We start from the raw sequence: 10760 nt of genomic DNA on the forward strand, positions 1-10760 counted from the left end.
GCTTTACATATTGCTATAGTCTTCCAAAAATTTAAAACATTTTTACTAGTATTTTTCTCAGGTTCATTTTTAACAGCATCCCCTTTTTAAATTACATGTAGTGAAAAATCATTCTTCTGCTTCAAAGACCTCTAAGGCAGACATGTTTTAGAAAAGCTTACATTTTTAGTGCCACTTACAAGACGCTCATCAACTGGCTCCCGCCTAACTGTGGTCTGAAGTCTCATATCTACTCCCTAGCTCTGAGCCACTATGATTTTAAGTTCCTTAAGTGTGTCCACTTCTTTCTTGGTTTAGGGACTTTTCCTCTGATTCCAATACCCTGAAGCGCTTTTCCTTTCATCTTCTTATAGCTTGTCATTCTATCTTTCCTTTAGTTCAGTGATGGTGAAACTTTTAGAGACTGAGAGCCCAAACTGCGACTTCAAACCCTCTTTTTTATCGCAAAGCGCCAACCCTGCACCCAAACCTGAGTACGGACAGCCATGAGAAAGCTCGGGGGAGCTGTGGCTAAGGAGTGGTGGCTGCGGATGGCGTCTTGTCTGAACCCGCTACCCCTGTGCGTGCTGCTGTCCCTACTCAGCACCGGGGCAGCGCCGGGACAACGAGCCTGGCATGCGGAGAGAGAGGGCTTTGAGCGTCTGCCAATGTGCGTGCCATCGGCTCACCACCACTGTTTATTTTTTCCATTATGCTTTTCTTCTTCATAGATTTGGAAGTCAGAATTTGTCCTGGGCTCACTGGCCTAAAATCAAGACATTGGGGAAACTGAAATTTTTGAAAGGATCTAGCAGAGAATCCGATTTGTGTTTTTTCCCAGTTCTGTATGTGTCAGTTCTTTCTCTTTCCTCCAGTTTTTAAAACTAGAAGACTGCTCCACTGTATAAAAATACCACATATTTTTTATCCATTCCTCAGTGGATGGGCATTTGGGTTGCTTTCAAGACTTAGTTATGACAAACTGCACTGCTATAGACATGGGTGCACACATATCACTGCGGTGTGAAGTTCTCAATTCTTCTGGAAAAATATCCAGAATCTTGTTTTGAAATTCTGTATCATTTTCAATGCTCTTTGAAAATTATGCTCTTTCAATGCTCTTTAAAATTAAAACATAAAATAAAATTAAAAAGTGAAAAAAACCTACCAGATTAGCATCTTCTGGTCTCTCCCTTAATTGAACACTCCTACCTTGAAGAGGCTCTTGTGAGGACACTGGATCCAAGCGATAATCCAAAATAGTCTCCTGATCTCAGGATCCTTCATTAACCACTGCTGCAAGTCTCTTTCCTAATGTAAAGTGACATTTTCACAGCTTATAGACACCATATTGTGGACACATTAGAGACTGCTATTCTGACTACCACCTGGGTGATCACTAACTTTGTGCTCTGATACTTCATTCTTGCTAACATAGTCTGACTTTTAAAAATTTAATGCTGAATCATCCATGTTAATATATTCTGTCTATCTTCTTCAAGTCCTGGAACATATCTTTAAGAACAGTTTTCAGTATTTAGATTATCATGTCTCTATTGACTGCTTATTTGTCTTGCCTGTGAAACATAGTTTACTTTCTTCTTTATAAATGTAGTAAAATTATATTACAAATTTCAGTTACATATTTAGAAGATAGATTTTTAAATCTTTCTCTGATTTATGTCAGCATTTGTTTCAGCAGACATTACTGACTCATTTCACTGATCTTATGGTAGCTTGGTTTTATAATATTCTTAAAATGATATTCTGGGTTGAACCACTATGCATACCATAAATCCTTTGTTCTGAGTGTATAGATTTTCTTTCTAAAATATAGTTTTCAGGAATTTGTATACAAAGCCTGAGCTTTTTGTGTAACACTCCTAAATTTGTAGGACTCAAACCCTTTTGTTCTACCCTGTAGTTCAAAGCAGCAGAAATATCTACTCAGCTTTTTCTGATTTCTATTCCTATTCTTTCTATTTCTCTGAGTATTTTCTGAACATATCCATTACCACTCATGAAGTTCTGCTACTCTGAAACTGTTCTAGTGAAATATCCAACCTTGCCAGTTGGACAGGTAATGTGGAAGAGAACCAGGATCCTATGCCAATAACCCTAAATCAGCTCCCAGTGAAGAATGCACACTAATTTAACAGCTATGTGAGAGTATTTTGGTAGGTATTTCTGCCTTTTTAAATCTGTCCTGGTACATGAAGAAAATGTAACCTGTTCTCTCCAATCCTTGGTGAGCTTTTAGAGTTTTGCTTTCTCCTATTTTAATTTTCAAAAGCACACAATACATGAATATATATTCATGTATGAATTCACACTTTTGAAAAATTAAACACTGAAGCACATTAATAAAAAGTGAATAGCTTATATACTAGTTATAAACTACCCTCTCACAAATATATTTTCCAATGATACATGGGTTGGTGTGTATCTTTCCAAATGTTTTATATAGATGATATAGATAGATAATAGGTAGATAGATATTAATAATATATCATTTTATAAAAAGAGTAACTTTATCATTCATAATATACAATTGATCAAATATATGTTTCATCTATCAATATGGACACATTTAACTTATTTCATTTAGTTATTGTGTTACTTGCTGTTACACTTTGTAGTATATATGTGCTAGGATTTAAGGATAGGCAGCTGTAAATTCAGGATTTTTTTAAACCTTATGGTTCACCAATAAAATTTTTATAAGGATGTATAGACAAACATACAAACCTAAAACTTTCTGTATTATAGATTTTTAGATGTAGAACAAGTAAGCTATGAAATGTTCATGTTTTAAAGTTTAAGAAGATGTTATATGCTGGTGCTCACTAAGGAAATCATGTGTAAGACTTTCATATTCTCAACCCTTAACAATACTAGATATCACAAACCTTAATTTTTTTTTGCAAATAGCATGTCAAAAGTGATATTGTACTGAAATAAAATTGATATTCCTTTTAATTATTGCATTGTACATATCATTCTTATTTCAGTACTATTCTTATTCCTATCTGAATTTGCCCATTTGAAGGTCTTGGTTGTAGTTTTCTATGAACTTTTCTGATCTTTTTTGAAAATTACACAGGATAATTTGTCTCTTTTCTTCAAATATTTTCTTGCAAATAGCTTGCTTTTGCTTTGGTTTGTGGTTGTATTGGTCAGCTTTCCTGTTGCTGAGAAAAAATATCCAAGACTCATAATCTGCAGGAGTGGCTTATGTGGCTCCTGACTTCCGAGGGTCCAGTCCTTGGCTGGCGAGCTTCAGTGAAGAAACATCACGGTAGAAGAGCATAGTGGAACAAAGCCACTCAATTTACGGTGGCACAGAAGTAGAGCACAGAGGGAGACTACCAGCAAGAGATGTACTCTCTTAAGGCATGGCCAAGTGCTCACATCTGACTTGGCCTTAACTCCTTATAGTATATGAAAGTCAGTGGATTAATTTTTGATGAGTATATTGCCTGGTTGATCCAATATTATATCCAGTGAAGTATCTTACTCTAGTGAAAGTGCCAATTGACTAATACATTCCACTCCTTGTCAACTTGATATCTAAATACATCTCCTTAACTACTTTATCCCAAATATAGACAATAACAAAGACATAATTCTGCCTAACATGATGTAACTATCCTGCATACAACTGAAAGTGCACTAATTTCTTCCCCAAAATCTCAATTGTTCCAGCATTGCTCAAAAATATAAGCCTAAACCTCCTCTGAGACTCAAAGCACACTCTTAGCTGTACACCTCTATACAATTTAATAAGCAAATGCTTATTCCTAACATGCAATAGTAAATGGTAAACATTCCCATTCCAAGAGGAAGGACCGGGAGAATAGAAAGGAATAGAATCAAATCATTACATTAATTCAGCTCAGTAAAAATTATATCCTGTAGTTTTATATCTGGCTCTGGGGCTTGTGGTAGTAAAATGCGAGTTCCAAAGGGTTTTGTAGTTCCCCACAATAGCTTTTCTGTTTGCAACCTGCATGGCTTCTGTCTTGAGCTGGCTCATTTTATAGCCTGTAGCTTTCCTCATCAGGCATTCCAGATTTCTGTTATCTCCAACTTGTTGGAGTCCCCACTATATTTTCAACTTCAAATTCACAGCTTTGCATGCAGCCCTTCAGAGGCACATTCCATGGCCTCCGTGGCATTCCTTTGAATTCTGGGCAGACACTTCCATTACCCCACAATTCTAACATTCTGCCCGTTTGGATAGAAACTTCACCACATGGATGAAGCCAGGGTCTTCTGTCATCACAAGCAATAGCTAGGCCCATTTGGGCCATGGTCACAGCAGTCTCTGAAAACCTAGATAGCTGAAAACAGAGAAACAAATCCTAGGACACCATTTTTTATGAGGCCCTTTTTGATCAGGCGCACCACAGACTTGTTTCTCAAATAAAAACTTTCACACTTTTTTCACTCTTGAACCTGATGCGTGTGACATCTTGTTGATTTCTGACACTTTCACAATGCAACTTTCTTCTAATCACTCTTCAGTGTATTTGGTTTCTTTTTAATGTTGCTACCCTCTTCAGCAAATACAACTCCTTTGGTACCAAATTCATATTTGGTTTCTTTGGGATCAGACTTAAATTTTTGAAATCTCTCTCCTCTTTTTGCTGTTAGTTCTCATTATCAATTGGGCTAAAAGCAGCCATTGGTATTCATGTCACAGCCTGAACACTGGACTGCCTTGACATTTCTTCCATCAGATCAATTAGGATTTAAATTCAACCTCATACTATGTTTTAAAACATGGACAAAACAAACACAATTTCATTGTCAGAATGTCACATAAACAGCCTCTAGTGCAATTCTTTGTAGACTCATTTCTCCCAACAGAAACCTTATGAGCCTGGGCTTTACTTTTCTGTCAGTGTTCTGGTCTTCTGAGCTGTGGTCAGAATCATCCATAAAGCTGTACATACAATATTCTAGGGATTCTGTCATTCACATCTCCAAATCGCTGCATACTCCTCCTATACACTGGCTCCTAGGGCTTTCGAACCCTGTTCTTAGTTACAATCAATGTTCTCACTTCTCTGATAACAATATTAAGTATTGGTTATCTTTTCAGTTGCTGAGAAAAAATACCTGATGTGTACAATCTAAAGAGGAAGTTTATTTGGCATATGGCTTTGGAGTGTTCAGTTCATGGTCAGTTGCCTCTGAGGAAGAAACATAACAGCACAAAGACATGGTGAAGCACAGCTGCTCATCATAGTTGCTGTGAGGCTGAGAAGTGAGAAAAAACACCAGTGAGAGATGTATGCATCAAAGGCACACCCCCATGCATCACCTCAAACCGGCCACACCTCCTAATAGCATATTTTGCTATGAGCATCAGAGGATTAATCCACAATAAAACTAGCACCTCCGTAATTCAATCATCTCTCCAGGATTTTTGTAATCCAGTCAAGTGTACAAGCTTAACTCTGACAATGCTATGTATTTTTATCATGCAATGTTTTTAACACTATATATCTCAATGTTACCACATGGCATCTCCACCCATTCTGTCCATGATAGCTGTCAAAGCTCCTTTACACGTTCAAGGACAAGGAGTTAACTTCATCTCTTGATTGGGAATATTGACATTTTATAGGGGTATATTAGAGTAGATATATTGCTCTGTTTTTTTGTAAATATAGCCTTCCACACTTGGCATTTCTAAAAAATGGTTCTTGGGATAGATGATAGATAGATAGATAGATAGATAGATAGATAGATAGATAGATAGATAGTAATAGATAGATGATACCTAGCTAGCTAACTAGATAGATAGATAGATAGATAGATAGATAGATAGATAGATAGATAGATAGATACATGGTAAAACTGTATAGGCTGTCTTAGTTACTTCCTTGTTGCTGAGACAACACATCAAACACCTACAAGTTAAAGGAAGAGAAATTTATTTTGGTTCACACTTTGAAGAGAAATAAGTCTACAGTCAGTTGCCTCCAAGGCAGCACAACAAGGCAGAATAGAAACAGACCATAGCATGGCTGGAAGGAAGTAGATAGAAGCAAGCCTCTCTTTTCCTTTTACTCTGCTCAGGCTGCCTGCCTATCAGTTGGTGCCGTCCACACCCAAGGTGAGCTTTCCCAATACCCAAACCCAGAGCCAAGCTAAACTAATCAGTAGTCTGATGTGTGTGTGTGTGTGTGTGTGTGTGTGTGTGTGTGTGTGTATGTGCTTATGTGTGGTGGGTTTTTTCTTCTGCTGTTCTCTTTTGTATTGATTTTTTATAATTGTATCATCTTTGTTTTGAAATTTCACCACATTTAGTCTATTGTCTTTTTAACAATAGTATCTTTTAACATGAAAATAAGTATTTCTTTAGCTCTCCTTCATGTCAATGTGTTCTTGCCTTTTAAGTGTACAACCTGTTAATCGTGGAACTTCTGAGTATACTACTATGTCTTCAACCATATCTGTGCATTTATACTGCATGTGGTAGTAAATTTTCCAGTTTAATGTCAAAATAATATTTCTTTAAAAATTGTTCAGCATGAAAATATTAACCTGATATCTAAAATTAATTTTAGTAAATTTTCTATGCATTTAGAATAACCACTAGGGAAAAAAACCAGAGTAATTAATATGTTTATTGACTCTATGGACAATGTGTGCTTCAAAAATGTATACACGTGATACTCATGAATTACTAAATGTCACTTCAAAATCCTTTATGTAATTATGAAATTAAAAAAATTTCAGGATAAGTGAATATATATCTTTACCACATACACACAAGCCAAAGCCAAAATTTTATTAAGTCTAAATATCAGAAAGTTGCTCTGTAAGGTATGCCTCTTCCTTTCCTTCTACACTTAATTTCTTTTATCTTTTGCAAGGATTGTTTTGTTGATTTTTACATCACCACTTTTGATATTTTGATAATCATAGGGTAATCTTTATTATGATAGCTATTCCTGTTATTATTGTAATGAGTTCTTTATTATTATTGCTCTCCTTAGAGCTAAAGTATTTACTTAATAGTTTTCTATTTTATCCTTTATTTTCTTTATTCTTATTTACATTTATGTGTTTGGTTCCTTATTCAAAGGTATTTTCTTGGAATGTTGGGGGATTTTATGATATCTGTTTTTATTTTTCATTGAGTGTTTAATATTAATTACAAATGTTTCAACCAAAACAGAAGTTTCTTTTTGTCTTTGGGAATTTTGTTCTTTGACTTATTCTTTATTTTATTTTTCAGGACTATGTTTGTCCCATTTGAATTGTTCTGCTAGTAAAAGAGTTTTATCATTTTGGTACTTTATTTTTGGTTTTATAATACTTTGAAATCTTTCCTTTTCGCTTTAACGAGTGGCGAATTTGTACACAATCTGCCTTTTTGGCCCAGTGTCTACTCACTTTATAACTTGTTGATAAACTAATGATAATTTTTAATCATTTTTGAATTATTAATTTTTAAAATTATACAGCCATATTGATCATAGGGGAAGCCAGGTGTAGTATTGTTGGTGCATTGGGCAAATGCACCAATAATGTTAATCCAGACAATGTTAATCCAGATAACTCATTTTTCTACTGTAAGAAGTGAATAATTCATTGAATATTTTATTGTTTGTGGTTTTAGATTTAAAAATTAGATGCAATCCTTTATAAATGCTCAGCATTATTTTCCTCACTGGAAAATGTGCATAACAAATAAAAGAAATCAAATTATTGTTCGGTATAAAATCATATATATATGACATATATATCAATAGAATTCTATTCTTTCTTTTTTTTTTTTTTTTTGGTTTTTCTCCGGTACCGGGAACTGAACTCACGACCTTGCGCTTGCCAGGCAGGCGCTTTGCCGATGAGCTAAGTCCCCAGCCCCTATTCTTTCTTGTTAAATTTAAATCTCCTAGTATCCAAGAATCATGTTTAATTTTTTATGCACATTGTGTTTATATCATGGGGAATTACACATAGTTTCTGTGTTTAATACTTTTGCAAGGTGGTTTCCTCTGCTTGTAATTCTTTTTTTTTTTTTTTAATTTGGTTTTTTTGGTTTTTTCCCGGTACCAGGAATCAAACTCATGACCTTGAGCTTGCCAGGCAGGTGTTGTGCCTCTGAGCTAAATCCCCAGCCCCTCTGCTTATAATTCTTATATTCTTCCTCCTTTGACTGATTCCTGTTCTTCCAGAACCATTTAAAAATTTGCCCCGTCTGGATTTGCTCCTCCATTACCCAATCTCCATGAATGGTGCATGTGTAGTCTACATTGTTTGTTTCCATCTAAGGTCTGTAATTTGGCCAGAGCACTGTTTTTCACTTACTTAACTGTACTGCATTATATCTCCCACCTATGTCTGTGAGCATATTGCATGAAATATCTTTATACTTCCTGTGCTATCATACAAATAGCTCAAAACACTGATCTGTCTCCTTATCTAGTTTATGAGTTTCTTGATAGCAGAGACTCGGTGTTTTATTCTTTCTTTTCCTGGCATATACCTATTGCAATATTGACATTTAGTTATCACACTTTTACATACTATTGTATTAACATAAAATTTCATCTCACTACCACAAAATTATGAGGTAGATAATATTATTTTCTGTATTTCAAGAGAAGGAAAATGAAGATACAGACTGACTACATGAACTCCTCAAGGTCACTCACTTAGTGTGGGGGCAGCATTACAACTGAAGAATTTTACCTCTAGATTGTGTGCTCTTAGGTACAGGCTTAATAACATGGAATGACTCCATATCAGAAGAGTGTAAATCATACTGTGAATGCTCAAATAGACTTATACAATCTTTCTGTGCATGTGTGCACCGTTTCAACATTGAAAGTAAGTAACTGTACTTATAAAGTGAGTTGAATAAATATCTGGTAATTTTTAGGATATTTGTAGACTTGTAGATTTGTATTTTCAATTTTGAATTTAAGGAGCTACTTGCCAGTGCTTAAACTGGATACCTTCGTGTCATAATAGTATACCTCCAAAGGTAACTGTTTATTAATTAAAAGACAGTAACATAGTAAAATTGATCTTAATAAGCAGGACACATTCCAAATACTGTCTTCAAATGCAGGGTGAAATCCGTTCATTGTTTGAAGTTACATACACAAGTGGAAAATATTAAGATTAGGGCACTGATCAATTTTGCATTCCATCCAAGCAAAGAGTTTTGTCTTTAATCATGCCTATAACTGTAAAATATGTGAATTTAAAATGTTTAATTCATCGTGTTCTTCTTTTGCTCTCTATACCTGTAAATATTTGAGATTAACTTTTGTATTTGTTTATCCCTCTGTTATTTGGAAGTGGCACATATAGAACATGTAAATGTCTTTTTTTATTACGACAAAATGCAGTAGTATGAACTTTAAAAAAAGTGCTAAACATCATTTTAAATAGTTACTAAATCAAGTTTTTCCTCAGAAACAAACTTACTAACTCAATGCACCAAGACTTACAAAGATCACACCCTTCAAAACACACACACATCCAATATATCCTTTGTAGCATGTGGAGGTATTTCATTCCATCCTCTCTAATTCCCTGTGCATTGAAGTAATAATACTACATATCTCTAGGTTTATTTCACTTCCTCTTTTCTCGTCTCAAGCATTGTCATAAAAATAAATGAATATTGTTCCACTGTGCATGCTTTTACACTCTTCATGATGAGAATGGATTCATGATAACCCATTTATTTTCTTTGCTTCTAACAATCTTTGTGGCAAGAATGAGATGCCTGCATTTTAATGCCTAATATGATCTTTGGAAGACTATAAACTTTTAATGGTCTTTACACATAAAGTGAGCAAAAAAGATGAACAGCAGGGAAGTCTGTGGTTTGAACTCAGGAAATCCTGATTAATAGCCTTCAGATTATGCTGGACCACCTAAATATTTCCTAAAAATAATTGGTTCATTTTATTGCCAAGTAAATTGTAATTGAAGATACCAATTTCTAACCAAATAAAAATCTAAATGAAGGGAAGGAAAAAAGAACACACATTTCTTTATGTGGTGTAGCATCTAAGACATATCTCCTTTTATTTGCTCTCTGTGTTACCTATTCCTGTTGATTTCATGTGATAAATGCAACATGCTTTAGGTGACAAAGGTTTTTCTTCAGACTTGTCCCCCTGTGAAATTTTCTTCAGTAAATATAAGTTAATATAAGGTCAGAGGTACTTAACATTGTCTTTAAAATCTCAAGGGAACGTGAGGACTGTTTTCAGTGGTAGGCAAGAACAGACTTTAAGATCTCTCTTGGAAATAAAAAAAATCTCCCTAAAATCACTTTAGCAATGTTTATTGTGACTTCAATATTTTGTTTTCTTGCTTTAATGTTTAAATAAATGTTACGCATTGTGATCTTCATAGCTCCTTAGATAAAGCAGTCCTTAAAGTACTTAATATAACGAAAATGCAAATATAAAGTCAGAAAATAAAACAAAAGATAGGTTCAAATATTACATTTTTGTTAATTGCCCTTTATTGATTTCTGTTAAAAATATAAAATTAATCTTATTGCATAAAGGAGAGGCAAGAATAGCATCTCTCTTAGTATGGCCAAACATTGTAAATGATTCTTCCCAAATTGCCTCTCCCTTTAAATGAGAAGGAGAAGAAAACAGTTTTAAAAATTAGTTGCTATTGCTACATTATACACTACCCCCTGAGCTTTCTCTCTTAAATCAGCATTCTGCTGTTAAATAATAAAAGAAAAGTCCCATTATTTTTCCAGCCTCACTTTGCTCGAG

Source organism: Chinchilla lanigera, unplaced genomic scaffold, assembly GCF_000276665.1.
Source record: "Chinchilla lanigera isolate Chin_1 unplaced genomic scaffold, ChiLan1.0 scaffold00073, whole genome shotgun sequence".
Taxonomy (NCBI): domain Eukaryota; kingdom Metazoa; phylum Chordata; class Mammalia; order Rodentia; family Chinchillidae; genus Chinchilla; species Chinchilla lanigera.